We start from the raw sequence: 22,022 nt of genomic DNA, 5'->3' as shown, positions 1-22,022 counted from the left end.
CTCCAGTGTTTGTTTATACTTAAGCAAGCAGCTGAAGGCGGAAAAGGGTTCCTTAGTGTAACAGTGTGTGTAATGCTTATGGGAATCAGAGATCATAGAATCATACAGCTTAGAAGGGGTCCATTCAGCCCATCATGCCTTTGCCAGATCTTTGAAGAAGCTATCCAATTCGTCCCACTCCATTGTTCTTTCCCCACAGCCCTGTCAATTTTACCCTTCAAGTATTTATCCAATTTCCTTTTGTAAGTTACTATTGAATCTGCTTCCACCACCCTTTCAGGCAGTGCATTCCAGATCACAGCAACTGACTACCTGAAATATTTTCCCTCATGTATCAGACACAAACTTGTTCCATGGATTCCCAGCATCTGTTGGATGTACAAATACCAAATTGAATTACTCAGGTTCACCTCCCCCCACCCCCATCCCCCACCCACACCATCTATATTGAGTATCGCCCTCACAGTGTTACAATGAAGTTTGCACTGTTCCTGACGTTCTGCCAAAGACTGCCAATTTCCTCCACAGTCTCTGAGGCCTGACATCTGTTACTGTATGACGACAGTGAAAGTCTCTAATGTGCAAGGTTTCAGTTCCTGCATTTACCAATGAGCGTAGCTGCTGTTAACACAAAGTGAGAATTTATTGAAATGCAAACCCTTCCTATGTCTGCACAGCTTCTCTCTATTTTAATAACTTTCTTCAGCTACTACTTCTCCCACTAATATCAAAGAAAAATTTCAATTGCTGTTCAGGCAGTCCCATCTCTCTCAGATCTCTCGCACTGCTTTACTCACTGTCTCTCATCCTCTCATGTTTTCCTCAGTGCCTCTCACTCACACTTCCTTGTTCTGACACACTCTCTCACACCGTTGCTCACAATCCTTCTCTCACATTCTAAGACTCTCACTCAACCTCACACTCTCTAACACTCTTACACATTCCCTCATACTCCCTCACTCGCACTTTCACTCACTCTCACTGATACTCTCTGACACTCTTTTGCATGGTTACATTCACTTACTCTTTCACTTCTCTCACAGTATCTCCATTACACTCACTATTCATACTCTCTCACTCTGCCAATCGTGTTCACACATATTCACTGTCACACTCATTCATTCATATTCAGTCTCACTCACACTCACTCACATTGACACTCCTTCACATTCACTGTCAGTCACATTCTTCTCGCACACATCATCTCTTACACTTTCCCACATTGTTTCTCACTCTGACCATGTCTCTCCCAGATACTCACACTATCCCAGACTCTCTTCATCCTTTCTGCTTCTGACCCTCTCTTACTTTCTCTCTGATCCTTTCATACTCTTACTCTTGACACTCATGCTCTCGCACTCATTCACCCTGTTACACATATTGTCAGGTTCCCTTTGGCCATCACACACTCTTTCATATTCACATCCTCTGACATCCCTGTCTCACACTCAATCTCTCACACACTCTTTCAAACACTTTTGATACTTATGCTCTTTCACATTCAGTCTTTCACATTCACTCAATTTCACATTGACTCTCTCACAGTTTCAGGCATTATTGGGGTGATTTGTGGTGATTGATTCTATCAGTTGGGAGGTGGTTTGTATGGGTCCACTGTTTACCTGATGGACTCAATCTGAGGCCTGTCCAATATTCATCACCAGGGTCTAATTTCCACACTCTCGGTGACCTGCTTATGCACTGAGCAGCTCAATGATCGGAGAGAGATGAAGAACCTGTAAGTTCAAGTCAACGGTGACTCCTGAACAAAGCCCAGACAAGCGACTAGGTGAAAGGAGGAATGCAATCCTAGGGGAAGGTTGCGGAGCATCCAGCATCACTGGGGTCTTAAACCTGAAACATTTCTGTTCTTGAGCCAGAAAGAAAGAAAGAAAGACATTTCAGAGTGCTTTGCAGTAAATGAAGCGTAATCACTGCTGTAAATGTGTAGGTAACACAGCAGCCAATTTGTGCTCAGCAAGCTCAAATAAACAGCAGTGTGATAATGACCATGAGTTTACTGCAATTGATTGTATTCCCTGTTGTGGGTCCTTTCATCTTTAAAATGTTTCTATCAGTAAGTCTAAGGATCAGAGCAGATCACACAGGAAGCCAGTCTTTATTTCCATCCATTCTGTTGGTATTTTCACCACTAACAAGTTGTCTATAAAATGACATTTTGAGAAGACAGACAATTGCTTTCCTTCCCAAGACACACAATTGCTAGGTAGAAGTGGGCTGGCTTGTCTTTGTCAACTTAATGCTCAGAAATCTGACAATGAGAGGCTCTGACAGGGAGAGGTTGCTGCTTAAACTTTTTCCCACCCTATTGCCATAGCCTTCTGACTTCCTTTTATTTTATGCCGTTGAATAGCAAATGATTACAGTTTTTGGCTGTTGGAACAGACAGGATACAAAAGGTTATTGAAAATGGCACTATTTAGCTGGTTATAGTGTGTTGTAAAACTTGATTATGTGGCTCTCGAGGCCTCAATTTAAGCTGAAAAATGGAATTCCCAGTGTTGAACTGGTTACAAAGCCCATACTGTCGTTGGGTCAAAATCCTGGAACTCCCTTCCTAACAGCACTGTGGGTGTACCTACCCCACATGGACTGCAGCAGTTCAAGAAGGCAGCTCACCACCACTTTCTCAAGGGCAATTAGGGATGGGCAATAAATGCTGGCTTAGCCAGCGAGGCCCACATCCCATGAATGAATCAAAAAAAATTGCATTGGAGTAAGGTTGCCAACCCTCCAGGATTGCCTTGGAGTCTCCAGGGCTTAAGGATTAATCTCCAGCACCCACCTGCAAGCAACCTGGGGAAAAATCAGAGGTGCATTAAAAAAAAGTGTTCTTCATTTTCCTTGAACAATTTTACTTACTAGTTCTTAAAGCATTGCAGATGGAAAGTATTTGACTGGGTAGTTGGAGGTGGGAGGTCATGTGATGAAACCTCCAGGATATATCCAACCAGAATTGGAAACCCTACAGTGGAGGCCTGTATTCAGGTTAATGATCTTCTGTGTTACTAGTAACTTGCCCACAGTGTTGTCTACAGTCAATTGATGAATATAATTTTTTATAGAAACTCATTCCACAGCACTATCTACTGGCCAGACCCTAAAGATGTATGGTTAAACACAGATGGTTGCAGACTGTATTTCCAACTTAAATGTTTGTATAGGCAGTTAAAATGACATGGTAATGTGACAAAATATCAGAACAGGAAGTGCGTCCACATACAAGATTTTTACTAATGTATATTGGTGGAACTGTTTACAATGCAGCAACTGTAACTGTTAATGTTGTTATGCTAGGCCCCCACCTGCCAAGAATGAGGCACGTTAATTTTGTCATAAACATTGATTTTAAACTGGAGTTAGGGAAGGACTTGTTGAACAGATCAGCTTTGGCTGGAAAAGACAAAGGACAAAGCAGCCATTCCCTGACATTCAACCTGCAATGGACTTTTGATCACCAGACATTGAAAGTGGGGGAGCTCGCATTCCAGGTTGACTGCTAAGATGGCCGAAAACACAAATGGACATGGTCAAACCAGCTAGTCACATGACTAACCTGCTGGGCAACCTGAGTTTTTTGAATTTGTACAAACAGTTTGGGCAAAAAGTCTGTTTGCTCCTGGACTGAGAAGATCTCTCTCCTGTCTGCTCCCATCTCTTTCTCACAAGCCTCTGAATCCACTGAAGCCACATGAACCCCAAGAGAGAAAAGTCTCCTACAGCGAACAAGGTTTAAGAAGAATACTGGGCCCCAACAAAAAGCAAGATCGACCTACAATCAAAGACTCTACAGTGAGCTCGAAGAACCGTAACAACAACTCTTCAGATATTGCCTCAAACTTTTCCACTTTATTTTTCTTCTGCTCTTTTCTGTCTCTATTTGCATGTGTGTATCGTGTATGCATTCTAGCATGGGTGCATCGTGTATCTGTAGGCATTAACCGAATTAGAGTTTAGAGTTTAACTTAAACTTTTCTTCTTTAAACCTAAGAAAGCCTGTTTGTGCTGAGTTCTTTGCCTTATTATTGGAAAGCAATGAACAAGGATTCACCAAGGGGGAGCTAAAAAACACTGCGTGTTTAAAACTAAACCCTGTTACAGTAAGACCAGGTGAAGGCTGAAAGGGAACCCTAAACCTCTTTCTCACCAGGTCGTAACAACATTTATACTGTTGTCGATTGGCCTAAGTTTATACTAGGGGCAGATTTTGAAACATCAGCACAGCTACAGTGCATTTACCTCAAAGCCCTGTTTGCTATTGGCAGCCATTTAGTTTTCTGCACCTTGCCCTGGAAATCTGTAACAGGAGTAATCCCCAACCCTGACTTTGCCCACAATATCAGCAACATAAGGTGCCAGCTATGGCTCAGTGGGTAGCACTCTCACCTCTGAGTCTCCAGGTTCAAGTCCCACTACAGTGTAATACTGAGGGAGTGCTGCATTGTTGGAGGTGTCATCTTTCAGACAAGACATTAAACTGAAGCCCGATCTCCTTGCTTGGGTGAATGTCAAAGATCCCATGGCACTATTTCGACGAGAAGCAGGGGAGTTATCCCTGGTGTCCTGGCCAATATTTATCCGTCAATTAACATCACAAAACAGATTATCTGGTTATTATGCCATTACTATTTGTGGGACCTTGCTGTGTGTAAAATGGCTGCCACACTTCCTACGGTATAACAGTGATTATACTTGAAAAGTCTGAGAATCATAGAATCTTACAGCACAAAATGAGGTCATTCACCCTAATGAAAACCGATCCAATTAGTCCCACACCCCTGCTCATTCCCCATAATCCTGCAAATTTTTCATTTTCAAGTATATATTGGCTGCTAAGCACTTTGTGACATCCTGAGGCTGTGACAGGTGCAATACAAATGCAAGTTCTTTCTTTCAACATGCCGAGAAGAAAAGAAAATACTGGTTTTGCATCCACTTCTCAGTGCTGTCTGCTCCTGTCCTGAAGCCACTAACTCTTCCCTGGATTACAATGCCACAGGCTCCAGTCTACCCACCACTACCTCGTCCGAGTTCTGACAGAAGTTTTCTCCTTCAAATGGTTAACCTGTGTACTTTATCCAGAGGCTGACAAATCTACTCTATATTTCAAGCATTTCCTGTTTCTATTGCCTCGTGAGCACTCATCAATTTACCAACCGAAACAATGAGCATCAGCAGGCTATTTGACCATGGAAGGCGTCAAAGCCAAACCTGATCCAATCGCCTCGTAATGTCCACATTCATGTACTTTTCACCAGGCGCAGGGCAAGCGGTGGGGATTGCTGGATAATGATAGGAGACCTAGCTAATTTTTTTCCCATTCTATAACCCAACGATGCTGAAGCCAATTGTAAGAGCCCAACTTTTATCTCTGCTGATATCGGGTAACTCAACTTAGAATGAGGATTGTACCTGGTCCCTCTCAATAACACTCCAGGTATTTCATTTACTACCTGAACCACTGACAGTGTGGAGGCAAAATTATTATTTTATACTTTGAATAAATATTGAGCCCTGACAGATGGGAACTCGGTTTCAGTTTTGCACTTTGACATATGTTTTTTTCAGCCTGTAATCTGTGTTTTGCCCCTTGATATGAGCATTGGCGGTTAGGTCTTTGACACGACTGTGACATAATAATCCCACTCAGTGGCAGAATAGAAATGTACATGCTTCCACTGTTTTCCTTTCACAAATACTACACTGTGCAAATGCTGCAGTTTAAAGGCATCAGGCTGGCCACGGGGAGAGTCAGGTTTTATTTTGGCAGTGCATGAGCTTTCTTTTGTATTCAGGATTATGAGTTGACAGATCTCTACTTTGCCTCAGAAAGTCAAGTCTGCAGATGGAATAAGAAGCATCTGCACGACGCACACAAGAAGATTAATAATCACTTGCTGTACTGCACGAAACAAGCTGGGTCTTATTTCCATATCAGTGTTTCTATGTATAGCTCCTGTTCTGCATTAGGACAATGCTTCGATTCATTCTGACACTCTTCACTCATGAGCCTTGGACTACTGGTGGGTTTGACTTCACATTTGCTGACACTTGGGTTCCTATCTGTCAGAGCAAAATGCTTTTTCTCCTCCACTTCTGTGACAAGTGCCTCATTCAGGAAAGTGAATCATATTCATTGTTACTGTCTGGGCTATCTGTCCTTCTGTCAGACAAAGCTGGCGAGCAAAGAGCAATGTACTCCGCCTTCAGCCCACTCGCTCAGAGATAAGCATCTTTGTGCCATTTTTTGGGTCCTAATTGTGTTATAGGCTGTAATTAAGATCAATTGCTTCAGTGACTTTTTCTCAAGACTCCCTCTGAATAATTATTCTCTTTTTCACACTTATAGTTAATCCTTTAAACATATAACTTTGGTTTTATTGATCTGATCTCATTGTCAGAATTCAGGCTCTGAACAGACTGGCTATCCCAGCATGCAATTTGGTATGGCACTTATCTTTATTCACAAAATGGCTGCTTCCCTGATTGCCTGGTTGATAAAAGCACTGCAAACTGTTCTAGGGTCAAACTGCAGGTCACAGCTTTAGTTCCTGCTCTGTGCTGAGTTACCTGTCCTCAGCTACGATGGCAGTAAAAGTGTCATGCTTCACCTCAGTGCCTCCATCAAGGGAGGGAAAAATCAGCTATAAATCCTGCTCCTAAAAGATAGGCTCACATTTATAAAGCACCTTCTGAGACCTCAAAATATCGCAAAATGCTTTACAACCAGCAAAGTGTTTTTTTAAGTGTAGCCACTGTTTTAATGTCGGAAAGGTTCAACAAATAGCAATGAAATAAATGACCAGATAATCTGTTTATAATCATTAACATCGATACCACAAAAAGCAGGGGACCTAGTACTGAGCCCTGCGGAACCCCACTGGAAATAGTCTTCCAGTCACAAAAATAACTGTCAACAATTACCCTTTGTTTCCTGCCATTGAGCCAATTTTGTATCCAGTTTGCTACATTCCCCTGGATTCCATGGGCTTTTATTTTTTTAACCAGTCTGCCAAGTGGGACCTTGTCAAAAGCCTGGCTAAAATCCATGTAGAGCACATCAGCTGCCTTACCCTCATCAATCCTCCTTGTTACTTCCTCAAAAAATTCAATCAAGGTAGTCAGACACAATCTTCCCTTAACAAATCCATGCTGACTATTCTTGATTAATCCCTGCCTTTTCTAAGTGACAGTTTAGTATTGACTCAGTGTTGCACATGTAGAATGGTCAGTTGAGTAAGTTACCAGCGGGTCACTGATGATAGTTGAACAGTTCCTCAGCACAAGTCAAACAGGTTCAGGCAGGCAGGGGACAAAATGGGAGAGGGAAAGAGAAAGTGTTGCAAAAATATTGTGGTTAATGAAGCGGCTTTGAACGAAAATGAACCTAGCTGAGTGGGTGTTGGATATTACAGTGTCACCTCCAATCAATCTGCCTCCAATCATGCCCATTAGCTTCTACTGCAAGAGCAGGAGCTGTGTAGGGCAGAACTTCCCACTAGTGAGGTCCTCATACAAACACTCAACACACCCCACTTCTCTCTGTGTGCGTGCTCTGTGTGTGATGCTGCCTCAGGTGGACTATCCTGTCGACACCCATTTTCAGGGCCCATATGTGAAGAATAGGAACTTGGAGTGAATGATGCTGAAAGATGTCTGCTGTATGTGGAACTGTAGCTAAACAGGAGCCAGCACAGTCAGTAAAACACTCCACTGGTGGCATCGTGGATGTGTGAATGAGTTTGTGAGATTGTCAACCTGAACAGGTCAAACGGTCATTGATTCAATCCCAGTTGTGATTGTTCTGCAGACTGGATGGGCCAAACGGCTTGTGTTAAATGAAAAAAGTTTGGAAATTTGATAAGTTAATCACTGAATTAATCCTCAACACAGGATTAAATGTAAAACCAGATTTATATTATGAAAGCAGAATCTAAAGAGCGAATTGGGTTAACCCATGTGTAAAATCACACATAGAAATGGATCAAAATATGGAGCAAATTTTAATGGTCAGACCTCCTATTCGTTAATGGCCAGGTTACATGGAAGAAATCACCAGACACTGCACTCAAACATCAAACAGATGCCAATCCAAGTTCCCTGCTGTGTCACATGGGTTTGTAACCATGATTTGCCATACAAAGGGGATTCCAATTGCAGTTCAAGTTTAGAGTTTCATAGGGCATCTCCCTCGGGGAAAAGGGAGGAGATCTAGAGGCCACTCGACAACTGCAGCACCCTGCATTCACACAGCAGACATAAGCAGTAATAGGACCCAGAGGAGCTATTGGACACTGAGCACAGGTTGGTACAGGAGTTCAGAAGAGTGATCAAAGGCATGGTCCAAAAGAACTGGTGATTATTCAGCTATAAAATGCTTCACAACAACTCACAACAGCAGCCACATAAGCTTCATATTTTATTCACATCAAGTCATTCTGTGACTAGTGTAGTGGCTGAGATAGAGAGATTTTTCTCTCTCTTTTAGGACATTCTACTCCCTGCTTAGACCAGGGACTGGGAAATAGCAGTGCCACTGAACTCTGTTTTTCTCTGCTTGAGTCTGTGTTTGTCTGATTCATTTTCCCAACAGACTTTCTCTGCGACAGATTCTCATTAAGGGATTTTTAAAATGTACTTTCTTGCAGCCCTGTGGGACTTATATTCCTGTCTTATTTATTCATTTTGAGTGAAAAAAATTCTACAAAGAATACTTTGCTGAAAATATGTTACAAAAATTCTCTCTGAACTTTCACTCCAACAGTGTATGCTGTGTTCTACTTTATTTTAGTGTATGCTGTGTCCACTGCATTTCAGTATATACAGGTGATGTGTCAATCACTCTATTTTAGTGTATGCAGCTGTGGTTCAGTTAGTAGCACTCTCATTTCTGCGTCAGAAGGCTATGGACTCAAGTCCCATTCCAGAGACTTGAAGAGAAAAATCCCGGCAGACACTCCAGTGCAGTACTGAGGGAGTGCTGCACTGTAGGAAGTGCTGTCTTTTGGATGAAATATTAAACTGAGGCCCAACTACTCTCTCAGGTGGATGGACAAGATCCTGTGGCATTATTTTGAAGAAGAGCAGGGGGAGTTATCACCAGTGTCCTGGCCAATTTTTACCCCTCAACCAATATTGCTAAATCAGATTATCTGCTCATTATCTCATTACTGTTTGTGGAAGTTTGTTGAACACAAATTCACTACTGCATTGCTTACGTTACAACAATGCCTACATATCAGAACAATTACATTGACTGTAAAGCACTTTACTATGTCATGAAGTTGTAAAAGGCACATTATAAATGCAACCCTTTATTTTTCTTTTTATACCAGTGATATTTCTGTGTATACTGTTACCTCACTTCGGGAACCTACACATTGAACATTTTGGCAGCCTATTTAATCATGACAGGCATCATAACTGAGCCTCTGTTTCGTCTAATGCTCGTGCACTGAAATTTTCCAGCATTGGTTACAGGACAGAAAGCAGAAACAGATAGGATGGCAGAAATCAGCCAAACTATTAGGTGTATGTGGTCCTGAAAACCATGGGGGAATTTTACACTCTCCCCAACAGCTGGTTCCCGCCACCATCCCACCTCCATCAAAATTTAGTCCGAGCAGGAAGGCCTGTGAATGGCCTTCCTGCCCCGCTGCCAACTGAGGCCTTTAACTGGGCAATTAACGTCCAATTAAGGGCCTCTTCCCACCGCAGCCGCAATTACACGTGCGGCGGGCAGCACTGTCACCGCACTGGAAGCATGGCATGAAAAGCTGTGCGGGCTGCTTCCTGGCTCTGGGCTGTGTTGGGGGGGGGGGAGGGGAATCCCTCATTAGTGCCTGAATGAGGAAGTGGCATCAGGAAGGGACATCCCTCTGAGGGCCACTACCCTGCCCTTGCTGCCAACCCCCCCTTCCCCATCCTCCTGACCCCCCACCCCACGAGACCCCTCCCTCCCTGACCTACCTGATGCCTGGTTCCAGTGATGCTCCTTGCCATCAGTAGGTGCAACTGCAGCAGCAGCCACCAGCTCTGCGGTGGTGCTGGAAGGGCTGGACTTCTGGAGACAGGGTCTTGATCCTGTGGAAGGCCCCCTCCTGTCTGTTTAAGTGCCTGATTGGCACTAAATTCGGCAAGCCTTCCAGAGAAGAGGCAACGCAAGGATCTCGGATTTGGTTTCTCCGGATGTCAAGATCCCTGCTGCCAGGATAAAATTCCCACCGCCATACTTATGCAAGTGATTGGTTGCACAGTGTTTCCAGATGGGACATGGACTTAAGTACAGAATGCTGTACGGCTCAGGTGAAATCCACTTTTATAATTTTTATGGATATTTTCCTAAGTCTTATTGGCTTGTGCATTCATGCTGAAGAAGCTGGAAGCTATGGGAGAATATGACAGAGTCTTGGATTTTATCCAAGAGTTATCCTTTAGCTTCACAAACCATGTTAGGGTAGATGGGAGATTGAATGGAGTTATTCCTCTTGAAAAGGAAGTTGAGACATGGTTGTCCACTGTGAATGTCTGTTTTGGCCATTTCTGAAAGAATTACTGCTTGCTTTTTCTCAGATGATATAGTATTGTTGGTGGACTAACCCTCGGATCTCATAGAGTTATTTAAGGCATAGAAGGAGGTCATTCGGCCCATCAAATCAATGCCAGCTCTCCGCGGAGCAATCCATTCAGTCCCAGTCCCCAGCTCAATCCCTGTAGTCCTGCATGTTTATTTCCTTCAATTTCCCATCCAATTTCCTTTTGAATCATTGATTGTCTCCACTTCCACCACCCTCATGGGCAACGAGTTCCAGGTCATTACCATTTGCTGTGTAAAAAGGTTCTTCCTCATATTCCCCCTGCATTTCTTACCTAAAACCTTCAGTTTGTGTCCCCTAGTCCTTGCACCATCAGTTAATGGGAACAGTTTTTCCTTGTCTAACTTATCTGAGTCTGTCATAATATTGTACACCACTATCAAATCTCCTCTCAATCTCCTTTTTCCCAGGGAGAAAACCCCCAGCTTTTCCAAACTAACCTTGTAACTAAAATCTCCCATCCCTGGAACCATTCTGGTAAATCTCCTCTGCACCCTCTCAAGGACCCTCACATCCTTTCTGAAGTGTGGTGACCAGAACTGGATGCAATACTCTAGCTGGGGCCTAATCAGTATAACTTCAGTGCTTTTGTACTCAATGCCTCTATTTATGAAGCCCAAGGTCCCATATGCTTTGCTAACCATACTCTCAATATATCCTGCCACCTTCAAAGATCTGTGCACATGCACCCCAGGCCCCTTTGTCTCTGCACACTCTTTAGAACTGTGCCATTAAGTCTATATTGCCTCACCCTATCCCTTGTGTCAAATGCATCATCTCTAACATATCTGTATTAAATTCTATCTGCCACTGTCTGCCCATTCTGCTAGCCTTTTGCGGGCAATTCATATCATCGTCATTGCTTGCCACTCCTCCAAGTTTGGTATCATCGGAAAATTTTGAAATTTTACTCTGTAATACAAGATCCATGTCATTTATATATAGCAAAAAAAAAGCAGTGGTCCTAACACTGACCCTTGGGGAACATCATTGTCTACCATCCTCCAGATCTGGTGCTCTTTATTTCACCATCTTGTACAATGGGTAACTAGAGAGAGATGCCAGTGGGCTCCTATTCTCCTCAGCTGATCACCATGGTTCTTGTGGTAGCTACATGATGAGGGCTCAACCAATTGTCCAATGCCCAATTGTGACTACTCACTAGGGACAAAGTAAATGTGGTCTTATTGGGGTAAAAGATGACACATCTAGCGATGAAAGCTTGGAAACAAATCAACATCCAACAGCAGACTCTGTAATCCTACATCTGAAGCAGGTAAGACATTGTTGATGATTGACCAGCTCACCTTGACTGTTGATGGGGTCTGGAGATATAGAGGCCTTACACAGGAACTAGGCTTCATCCCACTTAGCTCTAGGTATTTCCACAAACCTAATGGAAGGATAGTCATAGATGGGAAGCTTACTAGCATCCTGTGTTGGTAAGCTGCATGGTTTTAGCTGGTGAAACTCCAGAACTGCCCCAGAACCTTGGCTCTTGGCAATATATGCCTATGTTGTCAGGATTGCAGTAGGGTGGGGTTAGTTCTCTATGGTGAGAGACCATTATATATCAACTAAACAGAAACTCAACCTGTGTGTAATTCTTAGTGGCTTGAAGCTTTAAAGCACAGTGATACATTTGTGACAATCAGGTGACCACAAAACGCTAGCCTGAGGTGCTGAGGCCAAATGTACTACGACCACCATCAAAGTGGAAATCAACTAATTTAGCATAAGCCTGGGACCACCGAGGTCTACAGTCCTCAGTACTGCACAAAGCAGGACACTTACCATCAGGGAGCCAAGCATATTGACTTAAGAAAAATCAGTATTGGCCTTGTTGCTATCCTGCAGTATTAGCCATAGATCTTATGTTAGAGCAGTGCATCCATCTTCTATTTATTATATCCAGGTCACGTAGTCATTGCTACACAGGCGGGGGAGGATGGCCTCCTTCGCCAGATTCCACATCATCTCTTAAATGAAATGAATGGTCACATTTTATTCAGGGCTCAGTCAGGCCACAAGACCATTAATCAAAATGTCAGGACGCTTTCTGTTCTTTTACTTCCCCCTTGGAGAGGCGACACCGAAGCAAAATTAAAATAGCAGTTGCTCACTTTGTGGTGAGGGCTGGGGGTGAAATTGTGTTATGACCCAGAAATTTCCAACAGACATCTCCTTGAGGGAGGGAATAAAAGAGACTATGGCCCCTGAGGAATGTGTTCAAGAAGGTCAGTCACTCTGAGGCATGCAGGACCTGTTAATCCTGAGCCTTTTGAAATGAAATTGCTGTCAAAATAAAACAAAGCTTCTGATGGAATATACTCAATTACAAATGGATGCTAATATGATGGGATTTAAGCTTTTGGGTCCGTTTGAATTTTTTTTACCATAAAAAGTTGAGTGATAATGTAGCCCAGCTTTGCTTGTGTAGTCGTTCTGGGTGTGTGAGGTTGGATGAAACCTGCAATGGTGTGAAGTCTGATAAAAAAGCATGGGGATAAATTGGATAGCTCCTGAAAACGGGCACAAGAATCGTGATTAACCATCTGCTGGTAAAATACCAGCAGCAGCGGGAAGAGGCTCTTAATTAGCCGCTTAAGTGGCTCAATTGGTCTATGGGAGGGAGGGCCATCTGCCATCTTCCCCACCTCTAGCAAGATGGCATGGTGGTGGGAAGACAATGGGCATGCCACCTCCCACCTTTCTGCATCATTTCATCGGCCCTCCCACCTCCCAACCTGTCCCAGGGGGCTAGTAAAATCCAGCCCAATGATCTGGGACAAAATTAATAGTCACTTGGACAAATGTGGATTAATTAAGGAAAGCCAGCACTGGCCATAATCTTCCAAATCCTCCTTAGATACAGGGGTGGCGCCAGAGGACTGGAGAATTGCAAAAGTCAACAGAGGTGGGAAGAGGTCCTTAATTGGCCACTTAAGTGGCTCAATTGGTCTATGGGCGGGAGTGCCATCTGCCACCTTCCCCACCCCTGGCAAAATGGCATGCCACAGAATGAAGGGCAAATTATGTTTAACTAATTTGATTGAGATTTTTGATGAGGTAACAGACAGTATTGATCAGGATCATACATTTGATGATGGACTTCCAAAAAGCTTTTGATAAAGGGCCACATAACAGGCTTGCTAGCAAAATTAAAGCCCATGGAATAAAAGGGTACAAAGTTGGCTGAGTGACAGGAAACAGAGAGTAGTGGTGAATGGTTGTTTTTTGGACTGGAGGAAGGTATATAGTGGGTATATAGTCGGTTTTAGGACCACTGTGGGTGTAGAGGGCACATTTCAAAATTTGCAGATGACATAAAACTTGGAAGTATTGTGAACTGTGAGGAGGATGGTGTTGGACCTCAAGAGGACATGGACAGGCTGGTGGAATGGGCAGACACATGTCAGATGAAATTTAATGCAGAGAAGTATGAAGTGATACATTTTGGTAGGAAGAACAAGGAAAGGCAATACAAAATAAAGAATACAATTCTTAAGGGGGTGCAGGAGCAGACCTGGGGGTGCACAAATCGTTAAAGATGGCAGGACAGGCTGAGCAAGTGGCTAATAAGGCATACGGGATGCTGGGCTTTATAAATAGAGGAATAGAATACAAAAGCAAGGAAGTTATGGCAAGTCTTTATAAAACACTGGTTTGGCTTCAACTGGAGTATTATGTTCAATTCTGGGAACCATACTTTAGGAAGGATGCTCATTCTGTGGCAAGAGAGAAGGAAGCGAAGTTAGCTCTCTTGGCTTAGAAAGCCTCATGGACCTCCTTTATGTAATAGTGGATGGCAAACAACAAGATGCTGCTAATAGCCCCAGCTCCAGCCTGGAGGGAGCCAGATGTATAAAAGTTCATCACCATGGTCACCTTCAGAGCCACTGGCAATGCGGTCCTTTCTTTGCTCGGAGATTGGAGTTGTGGCCATTGCAATTGGCAGATTTCAGTGAGGTCATCATTATTGAAGTGAAAAATAAAGCTAAGATGACTAACAATGTTAAAAATAAAAGTCTAAGGGCATTGTGTCTTAATGCGCGGAGCATTTGCAATAAGGTAGATGAATTAACAACGCAAATAGATATAAACGGTTATGATATAGTTGCGATTATGGAGACATGGTTGCAGAGTGACCAAGGATGGGAACTGAACATCCAGGGGTATTCAATATTTAGGAAGGACAGGAAAAAAGGGAAAGGAGGTGGGGTAGCATTGTTGGTAAAGAAGGAAATCAATGCAACAGTGAGGAAGGATATTGGCTCGGAAAAATCAGTATGTGGAATATGTATGGGTGGAGCTAAAAAACACCAAGGGGCAGAAAACATTGATGGGGGTTATCTATAGGCCCCCAAACAGTAGTGGAGATGTAAGGGATGGCATTAAACAGGAAATTAGAGATGCATGCAATAAGGGTACAACTCTAATCTTGGGTGACTTTAATCTCCATATAGATTGGTCAAACCAAATTAGCAATAATTAGCTATGGAGGAGGATTTCCTGGAGTGTGTGCATGACAATTTTTTAGACCAATACGTTGAGGAACCAACTAGAGAACAGGCTATCCTGGACTGGATATTGTGCAATGAGAAAGGATCAATTAACAATCTTGTTGTGCAGGGTCCCTTGGGGAGGAGCGACCAGAAAATGATAAAATTCTTCATTAAGATGGAGAGTGAAGTAGTTGAATCCGAAACTAGTGTCCTGAGTCTAAATAAAGGAAACTACAAAGGAATGAGGCACAAGTTGGCTATGGTAGATTGGGGAACTTTACGAAAAGGTTTGACGGTGGATAGGCCATGGATAATAGTTAAAGAATGTGTGCATGAATTACAACAATTCCTGTCTGGCACAAAAATAAAACCGGAAAGGTGGCTTAACCATGGCTTACAAAAGAAATTAGGGATAGTATGAGATCCAAAGAGGAGGCATATAAAATTGCCAGAAAAAGCAGCAAGTCAGAGGATTGGGAGCAGTTTAGAATCCAGCAAAGGAGGACAAAGAGGTTGATTAAGCAGGAGAAAATGGAGTATGAGAGTAAACTTGCAGGGAACATAAAAACTGACTGTAAAAGCTTCTATAAATATGTGAAGAGAAAAAGATTAGTGAAGACAAATGTAGGCCCCTTACGGTCAGAAACAGGGGAATTATAATGGGGAACAAAGAAATGGCATAACAATTAAATACATACTTTGGTTCTGTCTTCACAAAGGAGGACACAAATAACCTCCCAGAAATGTTCGGGAACCAAGGGTCTAATGAGAGGGAGGAACTAAAGGAAACCAGTATTCGTAAAAAAAATAGTGCTCGGGAAATTAATGGGGTTAAAGGCTGACAAATTCCCAGGGCCTGATAATCTACATCCCAGAGTACTAAAGGAAATGGCCCTGGAAATAATGGATGCATTGGTGGTCATCTTCCAAATTCTATAGATTTTGGAGCAGTTCCTACAGATTGGAGGGTGGCAAATGTAACTCCACTATTTAGAAAAGGAGGGAGAGAAAACACAGGGAATTACAGACCAGTTAGCCTTACATCAGTAGTGGGGAAAATGCTAGAGTCTATTATAAAGGATGTGATAGAAGAACACCTGGAAAGCATAAACGGGATTGGACAAAGTCAGCATGGGTTTACAAAAGGGAAATCGTGCTTAACAAATCTACTGGTGTTTTTTGAGGATGTAACTAGTAGAATAGCTAAAGGAGAACTAGTGGATACGCTGTATTTGGATTTTCAGAAGGCTTTTGGTAAGTCCCACATAAGAGGTTAATATGCAAATCTAAAGCACATGGGATTGGGGGTAATATACTGGCATGGATTGAGAATTGGTTGACAGACAGGAAACAGAGAGTAGGAATAAACGGGTTTTTTTCCGGATGGCAGGCAGTGACTAGCTGGGTCCCGCAGGGATCAGTGCTTGGGCCCCAGCTATTCACAATATATATTAATGACTTGGGTGAGGGAACTAAATGTAACATTTCCAAGTTTGCAGATGACACAAAACTAGGGGGGAATGTGAGCTGTGAGGAGGATGCAAAGAGGCTTCAATGTGATTTGGACTAGTTGGGTGAGTGGGCAAATGCATGGCAGATGCAATATAACGTGGATAAATGTGAGGTTATCCACTTTGGTTGTAAAAACAGAAAGGCAGATTATTATCTGAATGGTGATAGATTGGGAAAGGGGGAGGTGCAACGAGATCTGGGTGTCCTTGTACATCAGTCGCTGAAAGCAAGCATTCAGGTGCAGCAAGCAGTTAGGAAGGCAAATGGTATATTGGCCTTCATTGCAAGCGAATTTTAGTACTGGAGCAAGGATGTCTTACTGCAGTTATACTGGGCCTTGGTGAGACCACATCTGGAGTATTGTGTGCAGTTTTGGTTTCCTTATCTGAGTAGGATGTTCTCGCCATGGAGGGAGTACAAAGAAGATTTACTAGGCTGATTCCTGGGATAGCAGGATTGACATATGAGGGGAGATTGGGCCGACTAAGCCTATATTCACTAGAGTTTAGAAGAATGAGAGGGGATCTCATAGAAACCTATAAAATTCTAACAGGACTAGACAGGCTAGATGGAGGGAGGATGTTCCTGATGGCTGGGGAGTCCAGAACCAGGGGTCACAGTGTCAGGATATGTGGTATGCCATTTAGAACCAAGATGAGGAGAAATTTCTTCACTCAGAGGGTGGTGAACCTGTGGAATTCTCTACCGCAGAAGGCAGTGGAGGCCAAGTCATTAAATATATTCAAGAAGGATATAGATATATTTCTTAATGCCAAAGGGATCAAGGGATATGGGGAGAAAGCGGGAACAGGGTACTAAATTAGACGATCAGCCATGATCTTTTTTGAATGGCAGAGCAGTCCTGAAGGGCTGAATGGCCTACTCCTATTTTCTATGTTTCTATGAAGCGCAGGTGTTTCATATATTGTTCCTTGCTGAGGTAGGTAGGACAATTGCTGCCTGAACCCCCTGGGCAGCTATGGCCTCCTGCTGAGGGCCCTTCTTCCCCTCCTCTCCTCCCTCTTCCAGCACCTTGTCCTGCTCTGTGTGCCTTCTGAATACTGACTACAATAAACATTCTGTTGGAGAGGCCATGGGTGGAATCTTATGACTGCTGCGGCATTCCTGACAGTGGGACCGGAAGTTGCCGTAACTTCCGCTTCCACCGCAATTCCCATTTTCCAGGCGATTTTGTATGTAAATTAGCCGTGTGTCGACGGATTCTCCTCCAGGCTGCCAAGGAAAGGCGGGAGGTCCTCTTCCCTGCAGATGGAGTCCATAAATCCTCTTGCCTCTCCAAGTTGGCCTGGATGGAGGTAGCAGACGAGGTTACTCATAGAGCGTGGGTACAGTGCTGCAAGTGAATCAGTGACCTGGTTCAGATCAGCGAGCGTAAGTGGTTCTGGTGAAGCAGCTCTATTTTCTTCTTCCATAGCACTGTGTCTTTAAGGCAGAGAGTACGCAAAAAATGCAGTGGAATGTGTGAGCAGCCTTGGTGCCATTCACTAAATGATATTGCGCCAAGATAAAGATTGGCATTGTTTATGTGATTGGATGTGTTGTGTGAAAGCCACTACAGAATGGATGATGTTGATGCATGTATGCAATGGCTGTGATGCATCATTTGTTATGTCATTAAATCTGCACTGTCTGTTGCAGGATAACAAAGCCACAACCAGCATGAGTGTGCTCGAACGAGAGGAGGGGTCCCTGACATCAGGGTGCTAACCATGGCTGAGGAGGAGGTATCGGAGATCATGAAAGAGGAGGGAGGCGGGTCAAGCAGAGATGGCGAGGCAGTAGCCAGAAGGCATAAGGATGGAGTGTCATAAGGATGAAGTGATTGTTGTAAAAACCTATCTGGTTCAATTAATGTTCTTTAGGGAAGGAAACCTGCCTTCCTTACCTTACTGGCCTACATGTGACTCTAGATCCACAGAATGTGGTTGACTCTTGACTGCGCTCTGAAATGGCCTTGCAAGCCATTCAAGTGTCAAGGGCAATTGGGGATGGGCAACAAATGCTGGCCTTGCCAGTGATGCCCACATCCCATGAAAGAAAAAAAAACTCTTGTAGCCAGATGTGGAAACTGAAGAAATTATGTGAACTCATGTGAAGTACATGCTTAAAGTGCCTCCATTTATATCTCCACTCTAGGCACTCAAGTCACAGAACACCCAAGAATCCTCCTGTAGGGAGGAAGAAGAAGCCAGTGCCCCAGAGGGAAGGAAACCTCTCCTTCCACCTCCGCCAGCGCAGATACATCCGCAGGGGGGTTAAGATTAGAATCTGGGTCACAAGTTCGTGGTCATGACACAGACACGTCCCAGCAGCTGAGGGAGCATGTGCCAGCTGGGTCCCCTGACAATCGAAGGGCTGCTGAGGATCAGGCTGTTACTCAGCCCCATGCTCATGATGATCTTCTGTCTGTAGCTACGAAAGGTCTGCTGGATGTGCAGCAAACCATATGGAAAATATGCCTGAGGTCATGCAGCTTTGCACATACCATGGAGGAGTCCATGCAGGCCATGATGTCTGACATGTCCCAAGCATATGAGCGTATGGCTTCCTTAGTTGAGAGTTTGGCGAGCTCCATGGTGAGTTTGGTTGAGCACATGAGCATATGCGATCTGACCTGCACTCCATCGCTGTTGCCGTGTAGCATTGTCTAAGCGAGAGGAGGATGAGGAACCTGGACCTCCCTCCAGGTGCTCCTTTCCCTCAGGGAGACAGGCGGGTGCCATCATGAACACAGATGGAGGAGGAGCGCGTGCCAGCTGCCCTGGGGCCTTCCCCTCAGGACATCCTCAGAGCAAGTGGCATCTCGTTCCCTCCCCCCCACCTAATTGACCCCCTTACCTCCATCAGGTGAGCACATGGGAAATACTCAAGCACCATTGCTGCAGACCCCAAGTAGGATGGAGCCATCAAGGCCCCCTTCCTCCAGAGGATGTTCACCACTGTCATCCACAACAACGGTGCAGCACACAGAGCAGACTGCCTCCACCTCAGCTGCTAATGTCGGGGTAGCACCTAAATGGAGTGGCAGGAAAAGAAAATTGAAACAGTTTTGAGCATGCAAGTGGTATGGGTGATGTACAAAATATGACAATAGAAAAGATTTATTAATACATTTTTATTTCATGTAAAATTTGATCCACTCTCGGTAATGTTTTGCTTGGTTAAAGATGGATACAAAAATGTTTTTTGGAGGCCTATGGCAGGAACACAATGATGTTTGCAAAGCATCTCAGCAAATGTCCAGTGTCCATATTTCACTGGAGTTTGAGCTTTCACTCTTCAATGACGGCCGTTTTCCTATTGATTAATAACTTTTTCCAAGACTGTCATGCCTTACTTTTTTTTTCTACGGTCATAACTTAATGCTGCTTGCAGTGGTGTGTAGTCACATTCATCACAGCCCATAGATAATTTCAAATGCCAAGCACATGAAAGTGCAGCAATGCTTCGTTAAGATTGCAGTGATGAATAAGACCTCAGGCAAAAGTGATTTTCTGCAGGGAATTGTTATGTTTTTCCTCCCAACGATCCTTGATGATGTGGCTTATTGTTGGCTGAAATGTGTATAAATTAGATTCTTCCTGATGTTCCTTGCTTGTCTCTCAATGGCTCTCATATCATGGCTCTCTTCATTGTCATCCTCATCTAGAGGACTAGTATTCCTCCTGTTCCTCCGCCTGCAGAATGTTGCCACGTCTGGTTGCAAAGTTGTGCAAGGCACAGCAGACAATGCTTATTCATGACACCCTCTGTGGCACGTACTGAAGACCCCTCCAGACAAGGAAACGGAATCGCATTTTCAGTGTGCCAGTGGTGCGTTCAATGATGGCTCTGGTGGATGCGTGAACGACATTGTACCCCCCTTCAGCAGTGCTTTGGGAATAACATACTGGTGTCATCAACCATGTACAAAGTGTGTAAACCCTTGTCACCCAAGAACCATCCGTCCACTTTGGCAGGTTCCTCGTAAACTGCTGGCAGCTGGGAGTTCCTCAAAATGTATGAGTCATGACAACTCCCTGGGAAACGTGTGCAAACATGCATGATTCTTCTCCTGTGGTCACAAACCAGTTGCACGTTTAAAGAGTGGAAAACTTTGCGATTGACAAATACAGCAGGCTGGACCCTGGGAGCTCTAATGGCCACATGAGTACATTCGATCACCCTTTGCACTCTAGTGAACCCAGCGATGACACTGAAGGCTGCAGACCTTGCTGCCTGGCTGTCCTCCTCGACAGGTAAGTAGGTGAAAACATTGGCATGTCGAGAAAGGCCATTGGTCACCTCTTTGATGCACCTGTGCTTCGCAGATTGCGAAATACCACATATTTCCCCATGAATCCCTGGAGCGAGCCACTAGGAAAAACAAACTGAGTGCAGCAGTGACCTTGAGGGCAACTGGCATGGGATTCCCACCAAAGTCAAGCGGCTGCAGGTTATGCTGCAGGATCCTACAAATTTCTGTGACCATTTCACTTGACATCCTTAGGCGTCTCTGGCATTGCCTCTCTTGACATTTGTAGGTAATTTCTCCTTGTCCTGAGGATGTGATAATGTGCCAGTGCCTGTCATCGATAAGGCCGTTCCTGGATGTTATCATTAACAGCATCCTCACCTTCCTGTTCTGCCTGTTACTGGCACTCAGGCATCATGAGTTGAGGGAAAAGAGCCTTCCTTAGTCTCTCCCTTTGCTCTTCTTCCTGTGCTACTAGACAAATTGAGTCTATGAGATCCATGTCGTTGCAGCTTTTCTGAACAATAAATAAGCAGGGCCTGGCGATTCAGTCCTCTGTTGCTAGTGACGTGAAACATCGAGGCAATAATCAGCTCCCTTATATCTGCCTTCAAATTGCAGCCAGGTAGAAGACATGAAGTGATTTATGACTTTAGACCCTTATAGGGACTAAACCAAATCAGGCATACACCCCAATAAATCTCCTTTAATTAAGTTCAAACTAGACGAATTCTTATCAATACTTATTTAGGTCCAAAGAATTGAACTAGCTTTCCCTTAAAGAAAGAAAACCAACAGAGAATATTACCATCTTTCAGATAGCCTATATTAAAAATAATTATGGCTAAGTCATAAATATCCCAGATATTATAAGAGTCTGGGAAATGCTCTTCAATACGTATCTTTCCACTTAAAGAGACACAGAGAAGGGGTTCTTGTAGTTGTATACAGAGTACTACATGATACCATTTATTAACGTTTATATATTTATTAAAGATTTTAACATGCAATACACTTTTAAGTGGATAAGTATATCACAATATGAAATATTACTAAGAAATGTAATACATAATCTTATTTCTGACATAGAATCCAAAGGTTTAAGCCTGCTAATGTTACAGCAAAATATCTTAG

The sequence above is a fragment of the Heterodontus francisci genome, chromosome 36 (genome assembly GCF_036365525.1).
Source record: "Heterodontus francisci isolate sHetFra1 chromosome 36, sHetFra1.hap1, whole genome shotgun sequence".
NCBI classification, from domain to species: Eukaryota; Metazoa; Chordata; class Chondrichthyes; order Heterodontiformes; family Heterodontidae; genus Heterodontus; species Heterodontus francisci.
This window is presented reverse-complemented; position numbering follows the sequence as displayed.